At 43.0% G+C, this 26285-nt stretch overlaps 1 protein-coding gene and 1 long non-coding RNA gene across 7 annotated transcripts in view; one reads left to right on the top strand and one right to left on the bottom strand.

Moving 5' to 3' along the window:
• Positions 1-2455: 2455 nt before the first annotated feature.
• LOC127492632 (uncharacterized) lies at positions 2456-19893 on the bottom strand. The gene is made up of 2 exons (XR_007922265.3): positions 19215-19893; positions 2456-3420 (listed from the first exon to the last, which is right to left on the bottom strand). It is a non-coding gene; the product is annotated as an uncharacterized LOC127492632 (long non-coding RNA).
• A 29-nt stretch (positions 19894-19922) lies between these two features.
• The window catches only part of DMTF1 (cyclin D binding myb like transcription factor 1), a 47301-nt gene continuing 40938 nt past the window's right edge, over positions 19923-26285 (top strand). For 2 of the 6 annotated variants that reach the window (XM_017344332.3, XM_002713840.5), the window contains exon 1: positions 19923-20104. The gene's annotated coding sequence lies outside the window, so the exon portion shown is untranslated. Of the gene's footprint in view, positions 20105-21776; positions 21917-26285 lie in introns of all 6 variants that reach the window. The other 4 variants (XM_070059437.1, XM_089315880.1, XM_070059436.2 and 1 more) reach the window with 3 other exon arrangements.

Here is a 26285-nt window from a genome sequence, read left to right as displayed (position 1 = left end):
TCCTGGCTGCTCCACTTCCAAACCTGCTCTGTGCTAATGCATCTGGGAAAGCAGTGGAACATGGTCCAAGTGCTGGACTCCTATACCTATATGGGAAACCCTGATGAAGCTCCTGGTTCCTGGCTTTGGCCTGGCCCAGCCCTGGCCATTACAGCTCTTTGTGAAGATGTGTGTGAAGTTCTGCTCACGGAGAGGGCCTGGGAACAGCAGCATTCCAATTATATGACCACATATACTACCCAGTTCTTTATTTCTAAATTACATTTTCTATTAAAAGGAAACCAGGACTTCTTGGAGAAATGACTGACTCAAGGGTCTATCAGAGAAAATACAATATGAGCCTGGAACAAGATGTTGACTCATTTATTTACTTATTTATTTTATAAACAACTATCTTACATTTTATTTTACAAAAATAAAAACCCATGATTCCATATTGAAGTAAATAATGAAGTAAATGTTCTATGAGAAATAGGATATTTAAATAGTCTGGAATCTCCCCCATAGAAGTTATTAATTACAGTAGGGAAAAATTAACTTTACAGTGGAGAAAACCAGCAGGTGCCACCTTCAAGTGGTGAAACCTTACCCAGACAGGGTAATGTGGGCAGATCATGTCCCCAGAATGTCCACATCCTTATTCCCAGAATCCGCAACTTTGCTCCTTCCATGGCCAAAGGAACTTTGCGGACGGGATTGAGTCAAGGGTTTTGAGCTGGGGAGATGATCCTGGCCTCTCCACTGGGCTCAATGTCATCACCAAGGACAGCAGAAGCAGAAGAAGCAGTCGGAGAAGGAGATGGAATGAAAGCAGATCTTGGAGTGAGGTGACTGTTGGTTTTGAAGGGGGAGGGAGAAACTAGTCAAGAAATGACAGCGGCCAACAGAAGCTAAGAAAGGGAGGGAAAAGATTCTGCCCAGGGCTGCTGGAAGAAACGCACATGTACTAATACCTTGATTTTAGCCCCATGAAGTCAGTTCAGGTTTCTGATCTCCACAAATGTAAGATAATGAGTTTAAGGTGTCCTAATCCATTAAATTTGTGCTAATTGGTTACAGCAGCAAGAAGAAATGATTACAGAGGGATGAATAAAAATCTTGGCCCATCCAATAGGATCCAGTGAGGGGAATTTGGCATTACTTCTACAATATTTCTGACAAAGTCCACGACTAAATTTAGTCGTGAGGAGACATTAGACAAATCCAAAGGGAGTGATATTTTGCCAAATAACTGGTCTGTAATTTTTCTGTGAAGGCTATGAAAGTCTAGAAAAACAGGGTTGACACTGTGGGGTAGCAGGTGCATCTGCCACCTGCATTGCTGGCATCTCCTATGGGCACCAGTGTAAATACCGGCTGCTGCACTTTTTTTTTTAAGATTTATTTATAGAATCACTATATTCCTAAAGTTGTACTTATGAAATTTGTACTCATTAAATAAAAGGTTTCTTTGGGAAAAAAATTTATTTATTTATTTGAAAGACAGAGTTACAGAAAGGCAGAGGCAGAGAAAGAGAAAGGTCTTCCACCCGCTGGTTCACTCCCCAAATGGCTGCAACAGCTGGAACTGGGCTGATCCAAAGCCAGGAGCCAGGAGCTTCTTCGTGGGCTCCCACATGGGTGCAGGGGCCCACGAAATTTGGCCATCTGCTACTGCTTTCCCAGGCCATAACACAGAGCTGGATTGGAAGTGGAGCAGCTGGGTCTTGAACAGGCGCCCATAAGAGATGCTGGCACTGCAGGTGGTGACTTTACCAACTAAGCCACAGCACCAGCACCTATGCTATACTTCTGATCTTGCTCCCTGTTAATATGCCTGGGAAAGCAGAAGACAGCCCAAGTACTTGGGCCCCTGTATCTATGTGGGAGACCCAGAAGAAATTCCTGGCTCCTGGCTTCAGCCTAGATCAGTCCTGAAAGTCCTGAGAGTGAAGCAGTGGTTGGAAAATTCCTCTGTTGCTATCTCTCTGTAACTCTGCCTTTCAAATAAATAAATCTTTAAAAAATAAAAGTCAAGAAAAGATGAAGGAACTCTTCCATATTGAAATAAAGACACACACATCTCAATGCAACACATGATTCTGGACTGGATTCTTTCTCTACAAGGGACATATTGGGTCAACTAGTGAAATTTGAATATCTGAGGATTAGAAGGTAGTAATATATTGATCAGAGTCATGTTGGAAAATGTCACCGTAGGAAATACACATTGAAGAATTCCTGGGTGATGGTATATCATGTTTGCAACTTATTCTCAAATGGCTTGAGGGAGAAAATTGATTATTCTGTTCTTGCAATTCTTCTTCTGCAAGTCTGAAGTTCATTCTATTTTATATAATAAAAAATAAAGCAAAATTAGGGGCGGCATAAACTTATGTGCAAGGACACTTCAAAAAGTTAATGGAAAATTAAAAGATCAGTTTATTTTGGTGGAAAAAAAGTTTAAATCCATGTATATTTTTAAAAGATTTATTTACTTGAAAGTCAGAGTTACACAGAGAGAGAAGGAGAGGCAGAGAGAAAGCGAGGTCTTCCATCCAATGGCTCACTCTCCAAGTGGCCGAAACAGCCAGACCTGCACTGATCCGAAGCCAGGAGCCAGGAGCTTCTTGTGCGACTCCCACGTGAGAGCAGGGGCCCAAGCATTTGGGCCATCTTCTACTGCTTTCCCAGGCCATAGCAGAGAGCTGGATTGGAAGTGGAGCAGCCAGGACTTGAACCAGCACCCATATGGGCTGAGGGCACTGCAGGTTGTGGCTTAACCTGCTACACCACAGCGCCAGCCCCACCATGTATAATTTTATCATTAAAAAGTTTATGGAAAATGTGTAGTAATGAAAAAGCAATGTATGAATTTCAAATTTTTTGCACAAAAATAATCTTAATTCCATTTTCCACAAACTTTTATGTAGAGATTAAATTCTTCAGAACCCTATAAATAATAAAATTGACTTTCAGTGTGAATTAATTTGTCTAAGAGTAGGTAACTTGTAAGTGACAGAATTAACATTAAATAATGGACACAAATTTTTGGACTGGATTTTTTCCCTGTAGGAGGCTATTACATCATTTTAGGTCATTTTAAATTGTTCGCTTCTTCATTACAAAATTTTCAAGTATTTCTGTCTTCAAAGTTGAGTTTAAATCCAGTTTCTGATTCTATTTTCATTGTGTTGTTCAAAGCAGGCACATGGAGATCTTTGATCTCTTGAGGCTTTGGTCATCTAAATCCAGTCCTCCAGCAGTGGTGGGGAGAGGTTGGGGGCATGAGAAGGATGGGAAGCAGAGGAAGATTCCCTGTTTCTCCACTTTACCTCAGTCTCTGCTATTCACACCGCTCTTCCTACCTTCCGCTTGCCATCATTCTTCCCATGTGAAGACCCCAAGTGTGGTACCAAAATGCTTGAAAGGTAGAGAATACTGTAAAAAAAAAATACAGACTATTACATTCCTTTCTTCTAAACCTAAGAAAGTACAATGAAAGGACCCATTTATCATTCTTTACTTGTTTCCAACAGTCTTTTTAAAAGTAATTTGCAGGGCCAGCATTGCAGTGTAGGGGGCTAAGCCTCCACCTGCAGCATCGGCATCCCACATGGGCGCCAGTTTGTGTCCTGGCTGCCCCTCTCCCAATCTGCTATTGCCTGGGAAAGCAGTGGATGATGGCCCAGGTGCTTGGGCCCCTGCACCCTCGTGGGAGACCTGGAAGAAGCTCCTGGCTTCAGATCGGCCCAGCTTCAGCCATTGCAGCCATTTGGGGAGTGAACCAGCAGATGGAAGACCTTTCTCTCTGTCTCTCCCTCTCTGTAACTCTACCTCTCAAATAAGTAATAACTAAAATCTTTTAAAAAATAATTTGCATGATGTCTTTTTACCCTTAAATATTCAAAGTACCGGTAATTCTACAGTATTCTCTGCTTGCACTCTGCAAAACTCAATTCTAATTTAATAGCCTTTTTTTTTTGTCAACAGCTCATCTAAGTACTGACAGCTCAAACAAGCAGCATATGCTCTACATTCATTCCTGTGTCAAATAATTATTTGAGCAAACAATTACTAGTTACTAATTTGCCATTTGTCAGAAGATATTTTTATTCATTTATTTAACTACCAAACTCCTGGTCTGGGGCTTATACTGAGATGTTATAACTTCTCCTAAGTGCCCTTTGGCTCATGTAACTAAAACTCCCGCCTCCCCACCTTCCACAGGCCTCAACCTCTGGCAAACGCTTTGATAGCTCCTTCCATTGCATTCTATTGCCTCTCTGTTCAACTGTGAAACTCTTTTCACTCAAACTTTTCTAAAAAGTGTTTTTCGGTCATAACAGGGTCAAAATCTGACTTTCATCTGATGGTATCTTTAGCCTTGAAACCTGCTATAATGGAATAATTCTTATTTTCTCCAATTCATATATAGAGGGTTAGGCCTTACCCTATTCCCACTGGCCCTTCAGCTGCCCTTATGCAACTTCCCCTTTGTGCCTCCTATGCCTTATGCCACTTACTCCTCCTACTTGTAAAGCCTGGCTTTCTAAGCTACATGATCCAGTTTTGGATCTCCATGATCTAGGCTATACCTAGGCCAATGATTATAAAACAGTGTCATGATAACTCTGGGCTTGCCCAAATTACCTTCATTTGAACCACTATTACCTTGATGACTGGATTCCATTTTCCCTTTGTAAAATGTTCCCCAGTTAATTACAGAAGTATATGCCTACCATTCACTGTCTGCTATAATTACTGTACCACATCTTCTATATCCTTCTAGTTGTCCTTGTCTGGCTCTCTTCAGATGATATACAGAGTCCTTGAAGCTACATAAAGTTACAGTTCCTACCTAAGAAGTTTCTAAGGGGAAAATTCTAAGTCTCAACAGTCAAGGAAGGGCGGCAGTAGCACTTCATTACACTTGTAACCTACAACTTCCAACACTGCCCTACCTCCAGTGATTATTTTAGCTACATTTAGACTCTTCCCTCTCCTTGACAGTATTAACCTTTGACTTTGACATTTGTCCCTATTCATTCAATATTATGGTCTTATTTCTTGACCCCAAACTCTACCCCACCTCTATTCACCAAGACAACTATATCATAAAAGATGCCTTTTCCATTGCTAAAATTTCAGATTCTGAGTTTCATCTCACTGCTGCTTGTCTTCCACTCTCCCTACTCCATCATTATTCTCTACTCCCCAAGAGATTTTATATTCAGCTAGAAATATAATTACAGATGAAGAGGTCTCGAGATCTCTTCAAGATCAATTTATTTCTCCCTTGTATGAATCTTTGTAGCAGACCGAGACCTTAAAGGACAGAAACTACACATATTTAAAAATTATTTATTTACTGTTTGTTTGTTTGTTTATTTGAAAAGCCAAGGGACAGAAATGCAGAGACAAAGAGATTGAAACAAAGGATCTTTCATTCACTAGTTCACTCCCAAATGCCTGCAACAGCCAAGACTAGAAGAGGCCAAAGCCAAAATCCAGGAACTCAATCTGAGTCTCCCACATGGAAGGCAAGGACCCAAATACTTGAGTCATCACTTGCTGCCTCCAGGATATAGACTTTGGTTATTAATACTATACCCATATCGCCAGCGTCGCGGCTCACTAGGCTAATCCTCCACCTTGCCGCGCCGGCGCACCGGGTTCTAGTCCCGGTCGGGGAGCCAGATTCTGTCCCGGTTGCCCCTCTTCCAGGCCAGCTCTCTGCTGTGGCCAGGGAGTGCAGTGGAGGATGGCCCAAGTGCTTGGGCCCTGCACCCCATGGGAGACCAGGATAAGTACCTGGCTCCTGCCATCGGATCAACGCGGTGCGCCGGCCACAGCGCGCTGGCCACGGCGGCCATTGGAGGGTGAACCAACGGCAAAGGAAGACCTTTCTCTCTGTCTCTCTCTCTCTCACTGTCCACTCTGCCTGTCAAAAAAAAAAAAAAATACTATACCCATACGGACTCATTAAGTGTAACAAATATAACATAGTAATGTAAGATGTTAGTAATAAGGGATACTGAGTGTGAGGCATATAAAAACTGTGTGTTATTTTCTTCATTTTTCTGTAAATCGAAAACTGCCCTAAGGAATAAAGCATTTATTTATTTTTTAAAAAAGTTTATTTGGGTAACATCTAGGGCTGGTCTCTATTTTTTTTTTTAAGATTTATTTATTTACTTGAGAGGCAGAGTTACATAGAAAGGGAGAGACTAGAGAGAGAGGTCTTCCGCCCACTGGTTCACACCCCAGATGGCCACAAAAAACCTAGTCTCTAAGCCTGTGTACTTCTTTCTTCATCATATACCAATTACAAGCCCACATTTCTTAGCTTAGTATCCAAAGGGCTTGAGCATTGCAGTACAATGTCTTTGCCATTCTTGGAACGTTGCTACCTTATGAACAAGCCCATATCCTGCCAACTGCTGCAGCTGGAGTCAGCTGGAAGATCAGTAGAAAAAAAAAAGTGGAAAGATCAGTAGGAAAAAAAAAAAAAGAACTGTACAACTGCCTGCACCCAAGTTGCTAACCCATTAAGTAGTAAACTAAAAATAGTTTTAAGACACATCTCGTTATACAGCAAAGCAGTAAAGGCTAACTGATACATCTGTCCAATTACCCTACCTCACCCAAGTCATATTTACAACTGTTTTCTGGAATTCCCCTAGGCTCCACCCAAAATTTCACTCAAGAAATTTCCACCTGAAGTGACTTTACTCCCAATCTCTACTTAAGGAAATGTCATTCATGTTCTTCTTCCACATAAAGTTTCAAAGATAAATATAAAGAATGGGAGAAACTATAGCCCATATTATTTCCTCTTAGAGAGAGCACCATATACTTAAGAAATTCTGGGGGCTGACACTGTGGCATAGTAGGCTATACCTCTGCCTGTGGTACCAGCATCCCAAATGGGTGCCAGTTCATGTCCCCGCTGCTCCTCTTCTGACCCAGCTCCCTGCTATGGCTTGGGAAAGCAGCAAAAGATGGCCCAAGTGCTTGGGCTCCTGCACCCATGTGGGAGACCTGGAAGAAGCTCCTGTCTCCTGGCTTTGGATAGCCCCAGCTCCGGTCATTGCAGCCATTTGGGGAGTGAACCAGCGGATAGAAGACCTCTCTCTGTCTCTCCCTCTCTCTGTAACTCTGCCTCTTAAATAAATAAATAAAATCTTTAAAAAAAAAAAAAAAAAGAATGAGGAAGAGGAGAAGGATAAGGGGGAGGGGGAGGGGGAGGGGGAGGGGGAGGGGGAGGGGGAGGAGGAGGAGGAGGAGGAGGAGGAGGAGGAGGAGGAGGAGAAGGAGAAGGAGAAGGAGAAGGAGAAGGAGAAGGAGAAGGAGAAGGAGAAGGAGAAGGAGAAGGAGAAGGAGAAGGAGAAGGAGAAGGAGAAGGAGAAGGAGAAGGAGAAGGAGAAGGAGAAGGAGAAGGAGAAGGAGAAGGAGAAGGAGAAGGAGAAGAAATAATCCTGGGAAGAGTGTTGTGCCACAGAAGGTTAAGTTGTTGTTTGGGATGCCCACATTCCATGGAGTGCCTGATTCAAGTCCCAGTTACTCTGCTTCCAACCAAGCCTCCTGCTAATATGCCTGGGAGACAGAAGATAATGGTATAAGTACCCGAGTCCCTGACACCTAAGCAGGAGCCCTGAATGGGATTCCTGGCTCCTGGCTTTGACCTGTATGAGCCCTAGCTGTTGCGGGCATTTGGGGAATGAACCAGTGAACAGAAAAAATCTCTCTCTCTCTCTCTCTCTCTCTCTCTCTCTCTCTACTTTCAAGTAAAGAAACAAATATTTTTGAAAGAAAAATTCTTAAGTTTGAAGGGCAAGAACCTGAAAGGCATGTATTAGTTATGACAGCAGCTCAACTGCAGAAACAGAAACTCAAAACGTAAATGGATTCAACAAGACAGACGTTTACCTCACTGTCATTTAAGAGTCAGAGCATAATTAGTAAAGGACAGGCATGAGGACTCCCTAGTGTCAGTCCCTCTTGCTGTTCCTGTCCCCCTCATCTGCAGAGCTAACAAGGTATCACTCCCACCACAGTCACATTACAGCCAGAAGGAAGAGGGAAAGTTCACATGCAGGGCAGGCTCATACCTTCAGGGAAAAAATAAATAAATAAACAAACAGATGCTGTACATTTCAGTGATGCTCACGTCACACTGGCCAGAGCACAGTTAAACAATCATACAGACTGTGCAGACAGCTAGGAAATGGAATTGTTGCCTTAGTGCTCAAATATTCTACTATTACTATAGAAGAAGGGATAAAAATCAATATAGTCACTATCACAAGTCAGCTGCAGTATATCAACCTGTTAAAATGCTTTCTTTCAGGTAGGAGATGGATTGGCTTTGTTCGTGAGAGGCAGGACGAAGAGCAGGAAAGGAGGAAACCAGGGCAATAGTGGGAAACTATGAAACCTCTAAGTGCCCTATGAATTCATTCTAGATTCTTGGAAGGAGAAATGTTAAGGGAAGAGGAGAAGAGATTGCATTCTTCAAGCTCAAATAAAGTATATGTGGGATAAGAATGAGCGGGATTGTATGAAACTCTGAGAACCTGCCAAGGATAATGGAAAGCTTTGAGTGTGATGGACTTTAGAATTGGGCAGTTAAAGCCGGCGCCGTGGCTCAATAGGCTAATCCTCCACCTTGCGGCGCCGGCACACCGGGTTCTAGTCCCGGTTGGGGCGCCGGATTCTGTCCCGGTTGCCCCTCTTCCAGGCCAGCTCTCTGCTATGGCCAGGGAGTGCAGTGGAGGATGGCCCAGGTGCTTGGGCCCTGCACCCCATGGGAGACCAGGAAAAGCACCTGGCTCCTGGCTCCTGCCAGGATCAGCGCGGTGCGCCGGCTGCAGCAGCGGCCATTGGAGGGTGAACCAACGGCAAAGGAAGACCTTTCTCTCTCTGTCTCTCTCCTCTCTCTCTCACTGTCCACTCTGCCTGTCAAAAAAAAAAAAAAAAAAAAAAAAAAAGAATTGGGCAGTTAAGAAAACTTAAATTAAAAAAAAAAAAAAAACTTTATCTTGATTTCATGAGACAGCAGACAGGAGGCCCTCGCTGATTATCACCAGTTTCTTTAAAGCTTACAACATTTAAACAAACAAAGGTGGTTTTAAAAAAAGCAGCATTAAATAGAGATGGAAAAAACATGGTTTCTTTTTAAAAAAAAAAAAGTGTAGAGTTCCTAATTATGCCACGTATAGCAACTATAAAGTTAGCAACTTGAGAGCGCTTTAGTTGGGCTTTTCGTAGTGTTAGTTTTAGCTACTGAAAATAGACATGAAGTATGAATCACTTTCTTCACTGAAATGTAGGCTAAATGTAGCCATCACAGATTTTAAGAATATCACCTAAATTTCTTCTCAACTACATTTTGTATGCTGACACCAAGCGATCAGTACAGGAAACAGGATGACCTGGCCAATCTACAATTCTTCCAGAAAAGCTCAAGCAGACCATCATGTAGAAGGTCAGTGGAAACTACACAATAGATGGACAGCTGTGTGCTTCTCATGATTGCAAGATGCCTGATTACAAAATCATTCGTTGCTGAATAAGCCTCATTACCAGTAGATGCTCTCATGCAGCATCTGCATTAGAGCAACGGCAGTTAGACTTCAGTAAGCATAAACCAAGAGTCTTCAGAAAACTGTAGGTAAGCCTCAATGTCTCATTTTTCAAGAACATGATTTTCCAGACATTAGCCAGGTACAACATGAGATGGCCCTCTTGGAAGAAATTCCTTGTTCAACAAGTTCAGTTCTTTCTATTTTGCTGTGAGAGAAAATAAATTGAAAATATATCCTCAGCTAGAATATGCAGAACAGCATTCCGTTCCATGATGCTGTTAGTGGGTACTTCAGTTTTCTGCCCAGAGACGCAGGTAACGTTGATGTCACTAATAAATGAAATATAGAATTTAGGCAATTCCTATATTTCACTGCATTAGCAATATAGTAAATACAGAAATGTCTATTATGCTGAGAACATTTCTGCACACACAATGGCTTGCAAGTGCTTATGTCAATTATATTTGGAAATACATTAGGGGTCAGGACGTTTGGAACAGAAGTTAAGATACTGCCTTGGATGTCCAAAGCCCATAGTAGAGTGCCTGGGCTTAAGTCCTGGCTCTGCTCCCAATTCAGGTTCCAGCTAATGTGCATCCTGAGAGGCCACAGGTGATAGCTCCTTGCCATCTACATGGGAGATTTAGGACTAGGTCACCATGAGGCACTGTGAAATTTAAAAGTCAGCCCAACAAAGAAGTATTTACTGAGGCAGAAGGCATTCCAAATAAGGTATCACAAAGCCAGGGAAAGGGGTAATCAAAAAGAGAGGCAATCATCTCAGGAGCAAATGCTGCTCACAAAGTAATTAAAATAATACAAAATTATTCATTGGATTTAGCAGTGGGGAGTCATTACCAATCTTTCACTGTATGTTTTGGGTAGAAACCAGGCTATAGTAGCTGAAAACATAAAAGATGGGGGCAAGCGCTGTGGCACAGCCAGTTAAAGCCCCGGCCTGAAGCACTGGCATCCCATATGGGTGCTGGTTCTAGTCCTGGCTGCTCCACTTCCAATCCAGCTTTTTTATATGGCCTGGGAAAGAAGTAAAAGATGGCCCAAGTCTTTAGGCCCCTGCACCCGCGTGGGAGACCCAGAAGAAGCTCCTGGCTCCTGGCTTCGGATCGGCACAGCTCCAGCCATTGCGGCCATCTGGGGAGTGAACCAGTGGATGGAAGACCTCTCTCTCTCTGTCTCTACCTCTATGTAACTCCATCTTTCAAATAGATAAAATAAATCTTTAAAAAAAAAGAAAAGAAAACATAAAAGATGGAATAAGCATAGTCCTGGAAAGGGATGAGAACAAGAGTACAGAAGAAGGGATTCGGTTTGACTAGGAAAAAGAACATCTGTAGGATCGATAGGAAGGAGTTGAGGAGGAGTATAGGTAAGTGCATACATGAAGGAACAGACGACTGAGGGAGTTCACGCCCCCCAATCTCTACAAAGGTCACTTGTTGGAGAGACCCTTTTCAGGGTCTGAGAAGTACTCTGAAGGCCTATTACAGAGGGGAACGCAGGAACAGCCCTTCAAGCCGATAGGATATGGGCTATGACATTTAAGAGTTCACTGAAATCATTTTACTTTTTGCTTATAGAACAATAAAAGAAAATGGAAGCATTTTACTTTCTATTCAAAATCTAATGAAAACAAAGGATTTGTGGCACAGTGGGTTAAACCACTGCCTGCACTGCTGGAATCCCATCTGGGTACCAGTTCCAGTCTTGGCTGTGCACTTCTGATCTAGCTCCCTGCTAGTGCATCTGGGAAAGCAGTCTAAGATGTTCCAAATGTTTGGACCCCTCTACTCAATGGGAGACCCAGATGAAGCTCCTGGCTCCTGGATTCAGCCTGGCCCAGCCCTGGCTGCTGTGGCCATTTGGGGAGTGAAACAGTGGATGGAAGATTTCTCTCTCTGTAGCTCTTTCACACAAATAAAAAAAAAAAAAAGGATTTAAGAATGTCAGGTCTCAATACCAATTGAATATGGGAACGGTAGGCAAATTCTGGTTACTTATTGATCCTACCATCAGTTATAAGCTACCTACTCTAGGGAGATCAATTTTTATCATTTATTCAATTTATTACTTTATCAAAATGTTATTGCAGTGAAAAAGAGATACAAAACATTTAAAAGCAAAAGACTTCAAATTTGTTTCCAGTATCATCCATTGTGAGAGAGAGATTTCACATAGAATACTCTATTTACTTTGACCTTTTCAAATAACATGGTCATTTATAATATGTGTGGGGACACTGTTTTATCATATATTTCTCCTATAATTGGTCTACACTGATAAAACAGCATGGACTCCTGCTCCCAGAGAAATTTCTGTGAAAATTTATTATAGGCTCAAGATCATGGGTATTCTTAATGAACAATTCCATGGCAAATGGCTTTTTGGCAAGGGAAAAGAAAAAGACAGCCATATCATATGAAAATGGACTCCTGTTCCACAAAAATAGAGCTTGTCCAGTTGTAATGCAAATAGAAGGGAGACTCACCTTATTTCAGGCAATAATTTCATGTCTTGCTACACCAGACTGAAACAACATAGAACCTAATTCGGCATAAATGTAAGTATCTAGTAAGAAATAAATGGGATGGGCATTTGGCACAGCAGTTAAGACACTACTTGGCCTGCCGGTGTCCTATATCCAAGTGTCACTTCAGTTAAAGTCCTGGCTATGCTTCTGATTTCAGTTTCCTGCTAATGTACACTCTGGAAGGCAGCAGCAGCTGATGACTCAAGTAATTGGGTCCCTGCCACCCACAAGGGAGTCCCAGACTGTTCCTGGCTCCTGGCTTCAGTATAGCCCTGATCCAATGGCATTTCAGCAAGAGACCAGCAGATGGGAGTCCCTTAGTCTATGTTTCTCTCTGTCTTCAAAATAATTTTTGTAAAAAGAGATGTCAACAAACCTGAAAAAAGCTATTAGTAATACTATGACTGCTGTAGTCACATCTTTTTTTTTTTTTTTTTTTTTTTTTTTTTTTTTTTGACAGGCAGAGTTAGACAGTGAGAGAGAAAGAGAGACAGAGAGAAAGGTCTTCCTTTTCCATTGGTTCACCCCCCAAATGGCCGCTACGGCCAGCGTGCTGCGCCGATTCGAAGCCAGGAGCCAGGTGCTTCCTCCTGGCCTCCCATGCGGGTGCAGGGCCCAAGCACTTGGGCCATCCTCCACTGTACTCCTGGGCCACAGCAGAGAGCTGGACTGGAAGAGGAGCAACTGGGACAGAACTGGTGCCCCAACCGGGACTAGAACTTGGAGTGCCAGTGCCGCAGGTGGAGGATTAGCCTAGTGATCCACGGTGCCGGCCACATGTCTTCTCTACCCTAGGTTTGTTGGAATGAAACAGCAGGTAAGATATTTCCGTCTATCACTGTATCTCAAATAAACAACACTAAGAAAACACTTAGTGTTTTGCCTTGAAGGCAAGGATCTTGTCTCTTGCTCTCCACCACACTACCTGTACATAGAACAGTAGTCAGCACAAAGTAGGTGCTCAGGAAGATCTGCTGAATGAAATGAATAAATTAGTACAGCACCAGTATGCAAACTCTTGAAAGTTAAAATAAAGGCTATAGGGATTCCTTGTTTCTTTGTCACTGCATATTTTGTGCAAGAGAATTAGGTATATATTGAAGAGCAGGGGATTAATTTGATGTAAGTCTTTAAATGCTACAGGGCATGTTCATATTTGGATTTCAAAGTGTAATCCTTATCCCTGTGGTTTTATTACTGGTGAAATTTGTCCTTGGTCTACATAGCCTATCACTAGCAATGCAAGCCACAACATTTCCTACTACTCTTGAAACTGCTACTCTTCAAAGAAAAACAAGATCTTGTTGGACAACAGAGACATCTGCTGGTTGACAATGACATAATTCTGTCCTTAAACTACTGCATCCAGATGAAGATGTGAGCAATAAAGTTTAGAGTAATACAGAATGTTTTGTTGTTAAAATATGATAAAGTAACCTCTTTCCACTTGAATAACATGTAACTGCTTTATTCCAGAATTGCCCAAATAGTGATCTAAAAACCCCACTGTGTGCTTTCCTATACTCAGTATTTATTGCCAATGAATAGAATTGGATAGCTTCTGGATCTTCTAGTTTAAGACACTTACTTGTCTTTAACATAAACATTTAAGTATATACTAAGTTAAGGGACTGTGTCATATGCTGGAAAGCCAATTCTGTGAAATGGCAGACGGCCCCTCATGCTCTGTCTGGTCTTAGAGGAGTAGGAATACTACTCAGCCCTTAAAAAGCAGCAAGTTCTGCAATCTGCAACTACTCAGCCCTTAAAAAGCAGCAAGTTCTGCAATCTGCAACATGGATGAAAGTCTGAGGACATCATGCTAAGTGAAATACATGAGTCACAGAAGCACAATTACTACCTGATTCCCCTCACATGAGGATTCTAACAGTCAAATTTGTGGAATCAAACTGTGGAATGGTGGTTAGGGGCTAGGCAGAGGGGCAAATGGGAAGTTACCAATCAACCTGCATAAGTTCCAAGCACAATGAACACGTTTGGAGATCTGCTGAACCATACTGTACCTGAAGTCAACAAAAATGGACTATACACTTAAACTGTTATTAAGAAGGTAAGTCTCAAGTTAAGTTGGTTTTCCTACAATAGTTTTTTTTTTTTAAATTCAGTTAACATCTGCAAGGAACTTAGCCTACCACCTGCCAGTGATGTACTTTCACTATTTATATATAATATATATATTATAATATGTATAATATATATTATATAGGCCAGCTGTGCCCTACAAACACACTTTCCCACGCTAGCTGGAAAGAAGTCCTCCACCCCCACCACCTATTATGATTTCTTCTCACTTTCAAGTCCCTTTTAAATATCATCTCAGAAAGGCCTACTCTGAACTCCCCATGTAAAGTTCAGCTTTAGAACACTCAGTTTGCATCTTTCTTAGAACTTACAAAAAAATGACAATTTTTGATTGGCTCACTAATATATCATCCCCCTCCTTTCCACACCATACTATAAAGGAATGATCTTTGAGTTTGGCTCTAGATAGTCCATATTAATGAGGTAACCTCACTATTTTCTTTGGACACCAAAATGTAAAGGAAAGCACTTACCCTCACTGTCTTAGAGTATTTGAAGCCTAGCTCCCCACTTTCTTAACTGGAAGAGGAACCAATTTTTGCTAATTAAATTATTAAATTCCATTCAGTTCTCAGTAGAAATCTACTGCAAACAGAAAAGGCAGTGGAGAAGGTATGGTGAGGTGGTGACCAGGTGGAGGGATTACAGGGTGTGGAGAGGAGATAAGGACACCAAGTGGAGGACAGGAAAGTGTTCTAAGAGTACCAGAGACCCTGGAAGAAATTCTACAGGAAGAATCTGAGACAACAGATGGCCTGAAAAAGCCAGGTTGTGGTCTACCTAGGACAGTGTGCTAATTCCTCGACTAGCATAGGAATTCCCATCAGTTCTCCAGAAGTTGCTGAAGAACTTCCAGGCTATGCCCATCACCTGCATTCACAGAACCCAGAGACTGTAGCAAGAAAACTACTCTGTAACTGAATTTTCCTTTTACTAACAAAAGCCTTTATTAGCATCTTTTCCTGAGTCATACTATCCAGCACATGAGATGATAATGAAACAGAACTTGTTTCTCAGTAGTTAAAATAATTTCATAATATATCAGCCTTTCTTAAAAGATAATTTAATCATTATTCAATCACTGACAAGATTCACGAAAGTTAAAAAAAAACCTGGAGTTCAACAGTTAATCATAACTAGAAAGTAAATCAAATATCATGTACCTGTCCTATAAATATTTTTATAACTTCTGTCTCATGGTTTTTCTACAAAACACTCAATTCCTAAGTAAGTAAATCCTAGGTTAATATATAGAATCTCAAGCATTCCCTTATACACATGTTGACTAAGTAGTGAAGAGGTGATAACTGCAGAAAGTTGCTGTGATTCAGATTGTGTTATAGTCAGTAAATTGATTACTCGTTACAGGCATACAGGTGTTACTATGAAAACAGAATTTAAATTATGTACTATGCTCATATTAAAATATAGCTGTCTTCCCAAGAATGACTAACTTTAGAAAAGAATATGAAGGAAACTAACCCAGAAAGGGATAATTTAATTATGAGGACAAAATTGACTTCTTATAGGGAATTAATATCAAGAGTACAGATTGATGTAAGGCTTTGCAGAAGAGAGTGGGCAGCTAGACTATAATTTATAGATATCACCATTTTATGCCTTGTGAAAAGAATACTGTATGGTTATACCTGATGAAAAATATGGCTCATTAAGAACTACTTCATCATAATTGTTAATATCAACAATTTTATGTATAAGTTATTACTTCATTAAAACTGTTGAGTAGTTTTATTGCTTTCTGGTTCCAGGGTTTATTAATTTTCATTTTTATTTTACTGCCCCTATTTTGCTAAGGTAAATGAAGCTTACAGAGGTGAAGTACCATACAGAATATTAAGCAACAGAGCCAAGATTCACATTCAGGTATGACCCCATGCATACCACAATAGTATCCTGAGTTTTGCTTACATAAATATTAGTTATGTATTCATTTAAAAATGGAGCATGTCATCACACATTGATAATAAAATGGCTAACACAATAAAATATTGCTTCCAGCATATTTGAAAATCAAATATGTTTCCCAGTTTTGAATCTGGAAACCAGTGGTAATAATTAGTTTCATTATGTGAAAACCAACGCCAGTTTATTGTGTGCACTAGAACAGAGTAGCTCAGAACATAGGCTCTGAAGTAAATTCTTCAATTCTGACTTTATCACTTAGTTTCTGCATACCTTTGGACATATTCCTTCACTTCTCTTTGGCTCTTACGTAAAACAGGATTCTTTGTAGTAATTGTAGTGACGCATGTGGCACTTACAAACATTAAATGAGCTTACTACAGGTAAAGAAAACTGACACATAAGCACTCAAGGAATGTTGGCTCACATTGCTCAAACCCAAAGGTTTATACAGCCCTCCCACACTTTTTTTTTTTTTTTTTAATTAGGCAGAGTTAGACAGTGAGAGAGAGACAAAGGTCTTCCTTCCGTTGGTTCACTCCCCAAATGGCTGCTACAGCCAGTGCGCTGTGCCAATTCGAAGCCAGGTGCTTCCTCCAGGTATCCCATGCAGGTGCAGGGGCCCAAGCACTTGGGCCATCCTCCACTGCCTTCCTGGGCCACAGCAGAGAGCTGGACTGGAAGAGGAGCAATCGGGACTAGAACCTAGCACCCATATGGGATGCAGGTGCTGCTGGCAGGAGAGTAACCAAGTGAGCCACGGCATCAGCACCCAACTTCTTTAAAAAAATTTTAATTTTTTTATTTTTTGGACAGGCAGAGTTAGACAATCAGAGAGAGAGACAGAGAGAAAGGTCTTCCTTCCATTGGTTCACCCCCTATATGGCTGCTGTGGCCGGCGCACAGCGCTGATCGGAAGCCAGGAGCCAGGTGCTTCCTTCCTGGTCTCCCATGCAGGTGCAGGGCCCAAGGACTTGGGCCATCCTCCACTGCACTCCCGGGCCACAGCAGAGAGCTGGACTGGAAGAGGAGCAACCAAGACAGAATCTGGTGCCCAGACCAGGACTAGAACCCGGAGTGCCGGCACCGCAGGTGGAGGATTAGCCTAGTGAGCCGCGGTGCCGGGCTTAAAATTATTTTTGAAAGCAGTTTTAGGTCCACAGAAAAACTGAGTGGGAAGTATAGAATTACTCCTACTATCATCATTCCTCACCAGAATGGTACACCGGTTACCATGAAACTTCACTGACACTCCAAGAACAGCCAAAGTCCAAAGTTCACATTAGGGTTTATTCTTGGTGCTATACATTCTATGGGTTATGGTAAATCTATAATGGCATGTATCTAACATGAGGCATTTCGCTGCCCTAAAAGGCCTCAGTTCTCAGCATATTTACATATTTATATTATATATACATTATATGTAAAGATATATCATATAAATTATTTTCTTTCCCCTAAATCCTAACAACCACTGATATTACCATCCCCATGGTTTTGCCCTTTCCTGAATTTCATACAACTGGAATTATATAGTATACATTTAAGATTCTCCCATGTCTTCTGATGATTCAACAGGCCACTTCTGGCCGGCGCCACGGCTCAACAGGCTAATCCTCTACCTGTGGCGCTGGCACACTGGGTTCTAGTTCCAGTCAGGGAGCCGGATTCTGTCCCAGTTGCTCCTCTTCCAGTCCAGCTCTCTGCTGTGGCCCAGGAAGGCAGTGGAGGATGGCCCAAGTGCTTGGGCCCTGCACCCCAGGGAGACCAGGAGAAGCACCTGGCTCCTGGCTTCGGATCAGTACCGGGCGCCCGCCACAGTGCGCCAGCCTCCGCTGCCATTGGGGATGAACCAAAGGAAAAGGAAGACCTTTCTGTCTCTCTCGCTCACTGTCTACTCTGCCTGTCAAAAAAAAAAAAAAAAAGAAAAAAGAAAAAAGAAAAGAAAAGAAAAAAGAAATAGTCCACTTCTTTTTAGCACTGAATAAAATTCCATCACATGAATGTACCAGTTTATCCATTCATCTACTGTAAGACATCTTGGTTAACTTCCAAGTTTCAACAATTATGAAAAAAGCTGCTGTGTATGTATATATATAATGTGCTGGTTCTTGTGTGGAATTTTCACCTTATTTGAGTAAACAACAAAGAGCAATTTCTAGGTCATATGAAAACACAGGTTTTGTACAAATCTGCCAAACTGGATATACCATTTTGCATTCCCACCAACAGTTCATCAGAGTGCCTGTTGTTCCAAACTTGCCGGTATTTGGTATTGTCAGGGTTGTGGGTTTTAGCCATTCCAATAGATATGAAGTCAAAGTTCATTCTTCTTTTACATTCTTGATTTAGGTGAAATCCAACATTTTTGAGAAATGTTATCCCTACAGAATAGTATGGTAATGTTGACTGATGAAAATTGTAAAAGCATTTCAAAAATTTCGTGGGAAATGGAATTAAGTTTGTTTCAGGAAGTGCTGTGGCACAGGTTAATCCTTTGCCTGTGGTGCCGGCATTCTATTTGGGCGCCAGTTGTAGTCCTGGCTGCTCCTCTTCCAATCCAGCTCTCTGCGGTGGCCTGGGAGGGCAGTGGAAGTTGGCCCAAGTGACTGGGCCCTGTACCCGCGTGGGAGTCCCAGAGGAAGCTCCTGGCTCCTGGCTTCAGATCAGCTCAGCTCTCCACGTTGCAGCCATTTGGGGAGTGAACCAATGGATGGAAGACCTCTCTCACTGTCTGTAACTCTACATCTCAAATAAATAAATAAAATCTTAAAAAAAAAAAGTTTCGCTGCAAAAAAAAATTGAAATTCATTTTACATAATATGCATCTTTCATGAGCTTTTAGAATACTCCCCGTATGTACATTTGGCTGGAAATCCAAGCAAATCTTTATTTTTCTAAACTAATTTCAATGTGTAGTTTGCGTATTTTCACCCAGCGTTTTGACGAGTGTCACTTTACACTTGTTTTCCAGGAACACTTTGTATTCAGAGGAAACCAGGATTGCACAAGGCAACTGAAACTGCTAGTAGAGAAAAACAAACCACTGACTCTTAGCCTCAATTACTTACAATTGAGGAGGAACATTCACCCATTCCCCAGAGCCTCCACTTGACAACATCACAGCCAACGGATATTAATCAAGTCTAGAAGTGACTGCCGTGACCCACAGAATACACTGTACGTGGCATCTTATGAGTAAGTCAAGTGAGGCTGGAAGCAGAGGCAGAGCAAGCAGCAGGGCTCGACCAGTCTGGAAGTGCAGGGTCGGCGAGCAGCCGAGACCGGGGCGCACCCTGGGGGCAGGTCTTCCCTCCACCTCTCCAGGACACGGAGCAACTCAGAGCACGACGCTAGAGCACCTTCCTGGTCCGTCCAAGACCGAGCCCACGCTCGCAGCAGGCGCCCTTCACCGCGACGCGAGCGCGCCTCAGCCTCCGCGCAGCGGCAACGCGGGCCCAGCGAGAAGCCCCAGACTCGCGCGGACCCGGGTGCCCGCGCCACACGGGCGGCTCCCCTCGCCGCGAGCCACGGGGATCCACGCAACTCGGCCGGCGGGGCCTAACGTCCCCCGGAGCCACAGAAGGGCCTCCAGCCCGGCACAGCGGCGCAAGAACGGCTGCCGAGACGCCCTAGCAGGAACCCGGGAGCAAGGAAGCCCAGCACCATGGCGGCACAGCACAGCAGCGGAGCAGCCTGCCCCGGGACTTTTTTCGCGCGTCGACTTGGCCGGAAGTGACGCCAGCAGCCGGCGCGCGGGGCCGCCCCTCGGGAGAGGCGGGGGGCAGGGGGAACAGGCGGGGGCCGGGGGCGGGGCGCGGCCGTAGCTCCGTTTCCGGTGGCTCGTCGCGCTCGCTCACTCCAGCTGCAGCCACTCTCGCCCGTGGCTGCTTCCTCCATCCTGGTATTTTTTGGAGCCTCCATCCTGGTTCTTCCAAAGTGCCCGGACCCAAAACAGGAAGTAAGTGCGATGGAACCTTCAGGTCCCAACCGCCGCCAGGGCCGCTCCGCCCAGCGGAGCCTGTCCGGCCCCCTTGCTGCCCGCTCGCTGCCGTCGGCCGGCGCAAGCTGCGGGCGCCCAGGCACCGCGGGCGGGGTCGGAGCCGGGCCTTGGTGACGCGAAAGCTGCCGTCTCCGCACGCTCAGGCCGGAGCCTCCCTCTCGGGGCCCGGCCGGCGGCGGTGGCGGCTCGAGCTACAGAGCAGGGGGACGAGTGGCCGCCGCGACACGGCTGCGATCCGGCGGGGGCGGAAAATGGCGGCGGGTTCGGAAGAGCTAAATGGCGCCGGGACCCCTGGGGGGTGGGGTGGGCCGGGAGCTCGGGGGCAGAATTGGGCCGGGGAGCGGGCACGGGCAGCGAGCCTCGCTGGTTTTCCCGAGGTGGTCCTTTCTTGTTTCTTTGTTGCCTTTTCCGGTTTGGTTCTGGGGTGCGGAGGCGGAGCGGTGGGCTTGGGCAGGGATGAGGGGGTGGGGGCAGGTCTCGCCGTAACCCCCCCTCCCTTTTTTATTTTTTATTTATTTTTTTTTGTTTTTTTCCCCCTTTTATTTTTTGTGGGCATCTTGCACTGTTTTCGCCTTGGGGGTTCCGCCTGGCTCGGTGGTTGGCGGTCCAGACCGGAGACCCGGGGCCGCGGGTTCCTGTCAGCCGAGTCTCTGAGGAGAGCGGCGCGGGCTGCGGTGCGGGGAGGGTGCCGGGCTCCCAGGAAGTTTAAGAGAGAAGAGAGCACCGCCAGTCCGCTCGGGCCTGTGGACGGGGGCGTCGTGGTGCGGACCTCCGCGGGGACGCGGGTGCGGGTTTGCCTCCGTGCCCGGCGCGGCCCGGCGCGGGGGGCTGTCGGGGGCTGCGTTTTGGTGACAGAAAGGCTCGCCTGGGGAGGCAGGGGCGACGCCCCCTTCAGGTGTCGGCCTGGCCTCGCCCCTCTCCCCGGCCGGAGGCGAGGCCGCGCGTGCTGGGACGCCTGGGTGGCTGCAGGGGACGCTGGATTCTCCGGGGTTCCTTTCTGCTCGTGTGTCTTAAGCTCAAAACCAGTGCCATTTGGAACTCTATTCAGTTCGTAGGGGACAGTCTTGCTTGAAGCTTGTGAGTTCCAGTCCAAGTTAGGAAAATATTTTTCTCTCTATGTAGAAAGTTCTACAGACATAAAAACCCGTCTTTGTTTTTCAGCTGAGAGCCTTCGTATGCTTCAGTTACATCGAATTTCTTTCTGTAAGCTGATGGAAGTTTGTGTGTGAAGGTTGTTGGTTTTAGACCTTGACCACCACTTGAAAGACGGCCATGGTGGTACACCAGAATCTTAGCTTTTTGCTACGATGGTGTAGTCGTGAGAAGACTTAGTATATTTAAGATTTAGAAATTTAGTGCTTAGGAAAAAAGTAGGAGGTTAAAATTACATTCTCTAACATTACAAAAATTGTCCAGCTAAGAGAATACAGCTTGATGTGAGACTTAGGGTTTTTTCCTCCAGTCACAAAGCACAAAAAACAGCCTGTGTTTGGAGGGGGAAAAAAACTTGTTACAGTTATGAATGAAGAAAACACTTTCCATTATTTGTGATATTTAATGATTTTTAATTTCCATATATTGGGTGTTTTGTGTGCCACCAAACAAGCTAATTTTTTTCCCACTATTTTAGTTGATAGGCTCATCCCAAAATATGCTTTTTGGGACTGATCTAGAACCTGCATATTCTGCGTGAATATCTTTAATTGATTGCAGTTGAGCTAGATGGTGCAGCCAAAATGCTATTGCCTTGTCTTCAGCAACATTTAATCAGTAAGTACTGGGCATTCTGTACTTCTTAAGGATTTAAGTCCACATTTTTAGCATTTGCATGAATAAATATGTATTGTCCAAGCATTTTGCACTTAGTGCTCAGGATTTAGAAATATTTTGAGAGGAAGAAAGCACAAAGTTTTGAAGTTAGCATTTGAGAGTTTGAAAGCAGAGCATGACTGGGAAATGGTTGCCGATAGGAAAACCATATCAAAAGAAGCAGGTGTCCTCTTTAGTGGTTGTTTGCTTTAAGTTCTATTTCCAGGTTAAACCCCCCCCCCCTTCTTATTTTTTAAATTATTTTTTGGATGGAGAAAGGTTATCATTCTGTTCTAAGATTACTTTTAAGAGGCGGAAGCTGAGTGTATTTTGAGTATATTTAATAAGGTTGGTTAGAAAGCACCATGTAGTATTTAAAGAACAGAATACTACCCTTACTCACTTGATGCTTCTTTTTGTTTTTTTAGCTTCATTTATTTGCCCAACAGCTACAGACTTTTTTAAAATGATGTTCATGTTCTGAAAATAACATCATTGAACAATTGTTTTCATTATGCTCCAATAAGTACATAGGCTTAAACTAACAGCTGTGAAGATAGAATATAAAACAAATATCCCTAAGAATCCAGTCTGATGTTAATGTTGAAGGAGCTTAAAAATGTTTTTGACTTTTCACTTTTTATTTGTTGAGCTCTTTATTTGGTGGCTCCAATAGTCTTTGACTATGTAAATTTAAAATGTTAACTAAAAAAATAGTATTTTTAAAAACCACAAATGAACACACAGTTTAAACAGTTTTTGAAAGTGTTGAAGTTCTTGGCCGGCGCTGCGGCTCACTAGGCTAATCCTCCTCCGCCTTGCGGCGCCGGCACACCAGGTTCTAGTCCTGGTCGGGGCGCCGGATTCTGTCCCGGTTGCCCCTCTTCCAGGCCAGCTCTCTGCTGTGGCCAGGGAGTGCAGTGGAGGATGGCCCAAGTGCTTGGGCCCTGCACCCCCTGGGAGACCAGGAGAAGCACCTAGCTCCTGCCATCTGATCAGCAACACACCGGCCACGGCGGCCATTGGAGGGTGAACCAACGGTAAAGGAAGACCTTTCTCTCTCTCTCTCTCTCTCTCTCTCTCTCTCTCACTCTCTCACTCTCACTCTCTCACTGTCCACTGCCTGTCAAAAAATAAAAAAATTAAAGTATTTAAGTTCTAAATCATATTGGGGCTAGTGATCTGAATGCATGCTGCTCTGCTTCTGATCCAGCTCCCTGCTCATGCACCTGGAAAAAACAGCAGAGTACTTGGGCCCCTGCCATCTACATGGAAGCCTAGGGTGGCATTCTGGGCTCCTGGACCAGGCCTGATGAATTTGACCATTTGGAGAGTTAACCAGCGTATGGAAGACATCTGTCTGTGTGTGTGTGTGTGTGTCTCTGCCTTTCAAATAGATTAGTCTTGAAAATAAAAACACACATACATATCTCTGTTGCAGAGATCAAAACTTTAGAACAGCACATTCCACATAGCCTGTTTGACAGAGATGTTACCCTGCCTTCTCAAAATGAATTTTCTAGTAGTCTTTTACCATCACTTTCAGCATTGCTTTCTATTAAGAAAAGAAAAATTCCCTCAGACGAGGTACACTTTGAAATGCTTTACAGTTTCAATTCTAAAAGGTTTTTCTATTTCTTAAGTAATTTTAAGATCTGAGAAAGTGATAAACTTAGTGGCCAAGTGTGAAATACAGAATACATTATTAAAGGTGTGTGATACTTGTTTGCTTTCACATTATTTCTCCCTTTGTCTCTGTGGTAGTTTGTGAAGAGAAGTTTTGCAGTAGAAATTGTAAATGGGTTTTGATTACTTTGTTCCATAAAAGTACAAATAAAGAGGAACCTGTTTATCATGTCTGGTTGTTTTTTTTTTTTTTTTTTTTTTTTCCAAGTTTATGGAAAGAGCCCATCTCATGACTGAATGCTAGAAATAAGTTACTGGGAGAAAACACCCTGTGGGTAGGTGTTTGGTATGGCTATTAAGATGTCACTTCAGAAACCCATATCCCGTATCAGAGTGCCTGGTTGTGAGTCCTGGCTCCAGTCCAGATTCAGCCTTCCTGCTAATGCACACCTTGGGAGGCAGCAAGTGATGTCTCAAGTACTTGAGTTCTGGCTCCTGACTTTGTCTTGGCCCTATCCTGGCTATTGCAGGTGTTCGGGGAGTAAACAGAGGGATGGGAGATCTGTTTGTCTACCTTTCAAATAAGTAGAAATTTTAAAGAATGCACTAGAAGGCTCTTTATGAACAATATTTTTGTTTTTCTAAGTCTTGTTTTTTAAGATGGCTTTTTGATTATGTACTATGTTAGATTATTCCAAGCACTAGTCAAAGCTAATTGTTTGTTTACCATCAGCAAAAGAAATACTCTGTTTATTTACTGCCTTGTGTATTTTTTTATTTAAAAAATTTTAGTATTTTTGAGTGACAGGCAAACACAGGGCACACATCTGCTGCATGAGTCAAGCTAAACTGATTTAGAAACTGAATTTAGGCCTCCCAAATAGGTGGCAGGGACCCAACCACTTGACACCCAGGATTCACCTTTGTAGGAAACTGGAAACAGTAATGATGGGAGTGAGTGTCCTAGCTGGACCAAATGCCTACTCCTGTGTGTTTTTTGGAATCTGCCATAGAAGTAGGCTTTAAAATTAACTTCAGAAGTCTGCATTTGGTGTGGTGGCTTAAGCTGCCACTTGGGACACTGCATTCCATATCAGAGTTCCTGGGTTTGAGTCTTGTCTCCTTCAGTTCCAGCTTCCTGCTGATGTATATCTGGGATGGGAGGTATTGTGATGATTACCCAATCACTTGGGTCTGTGTCACCCACATAGAGGGACCCAGGTAGGGTTCCAGGTTCCTGGTTTTAGCCTGGCCTACTCTAGTCTGTTAACAGGCACCTGAGAATGAAGCAGCAGATGAAAGACCTGTGCATGTGTGTGTGTCTGCCTTTCAAATTTTTAAAATTTTTTTTTAATTCATTGTAAATTAGGCGATTGTGATCTTAAGAGTTTTTGGTGGTGCCTTACATAGAAGTACTATTTAGAATGGATAGAATTCATAATCACAGACTGGGTGAAAAGTAAACCTTTCAATAAGCAATATGACTTTATTGCCAAACCAGGAATGAAATTCTGTGCCTTAAAATGACTCACCTTACTAAGTAATTATCTTTACTCAAATAATAGTGATGTTTTCAGTAGATAATTGAAGCCTACATTTTAAGCAGTAAGCCTTTTAGGATATATCATTAATTTTATTGACGTTTTATGGTCATATTTTATCATATTGAAACCAAGCAATAATAAACATTAGTTAAGTACTTTAATTCTTCTTGTTTTATGTTCATTTATAGCACTATTTCTTCACAAAGTTTACAGAGGCCCAAATCCCCAGGAACCTGGAACCATAGTCCAAAGCATTCTGCCTCAAGTGTGAAGTCTCCGTTTTCTTAACTTTGAATAAAATTGGTAGTCTTAATGATGTTAACTCTGGCCTTGTCTGCTTTTTTTCCCTCCCTCCCTGCCTTCCTTCCTTCAGTTACAGAGAGATAAAGAGAAAAGAGATCTGTCCACTGGTTCAGTCCCCAAATGGCCACAATAGCCACTACTGGGCCAGGCTGGAGCCAGGAGCCAGTAGCTCCATCTCAGTCTGCCATGTGGGTGGCAAAGGCTCAAGTACTTTGGCCATCTTCTGCTGCTTTCCCAGGTGCATTAGCAGGGAGGGAACTGAATCAGAAGTGGAGCAGCCAGGACTTGAACTGGTGGTGGTACAAGATGCTGGCATCTCAGGAGATGGCTAATTCACTTCACCACCCATGTTCAGCAAATAAGAATTGTTGTCAGTTACTTACCACTAAGATTTTCTGTTTAGCAGACTTTGATTCTTTCAGAATAAAAATACCTTAACAGATCTTTCAAATTCTTTCATATACATTATTAAGGCATTGCTTATGTGCAGTGGCAGGTATATTGATCAGTGTGCAATGTTTTCAGTAGTATAACCTCAACAAAATGTATAAATAATTAGTTGTTAAATAAATGCTATGACCCACTGAATATGTGGACCAAGTGGATTGGAAAATGCTTCTTATAGTGAGAACTTTATTTATAAATTTATAAATTAAATTTATAAGAGATAATAGTGTGATCTCAGTGTTTAAAAATATAGGTAAAAGGTTGGGAGGTAATCACAAGAATATCGGGTATAGATAATTTTTCTTACTTTGTTAGAAAATACATCTGAAAATTCCATATGTCCTTATTGTCTTATTAGTTGAATTATGTCAGAGACTACCTGTTAGCCAGTTGTTTGTCAACCTTTAATT

Source organism: Oryctolagus cuniculus, chromosome 16 (genome assembly GCF_051225735.1).
Source record: "Oryctolagus cuniculus isolate XC-2025 breed Fujian yellow rabbit chromosome 16, ASM5122573v1, whole genome shotgun sequence".
Taxonomy (NCBI): domain Eukaryota; kingdom Metazoa; phylum Chordata; class Mammalia; order Lagomorpha; family Leporidae; genus Oryctolagus; species Oryctolagus cuniculus.
This window is presented reverse-complemented; position numbering and strand designations above follow the sequence as displayed.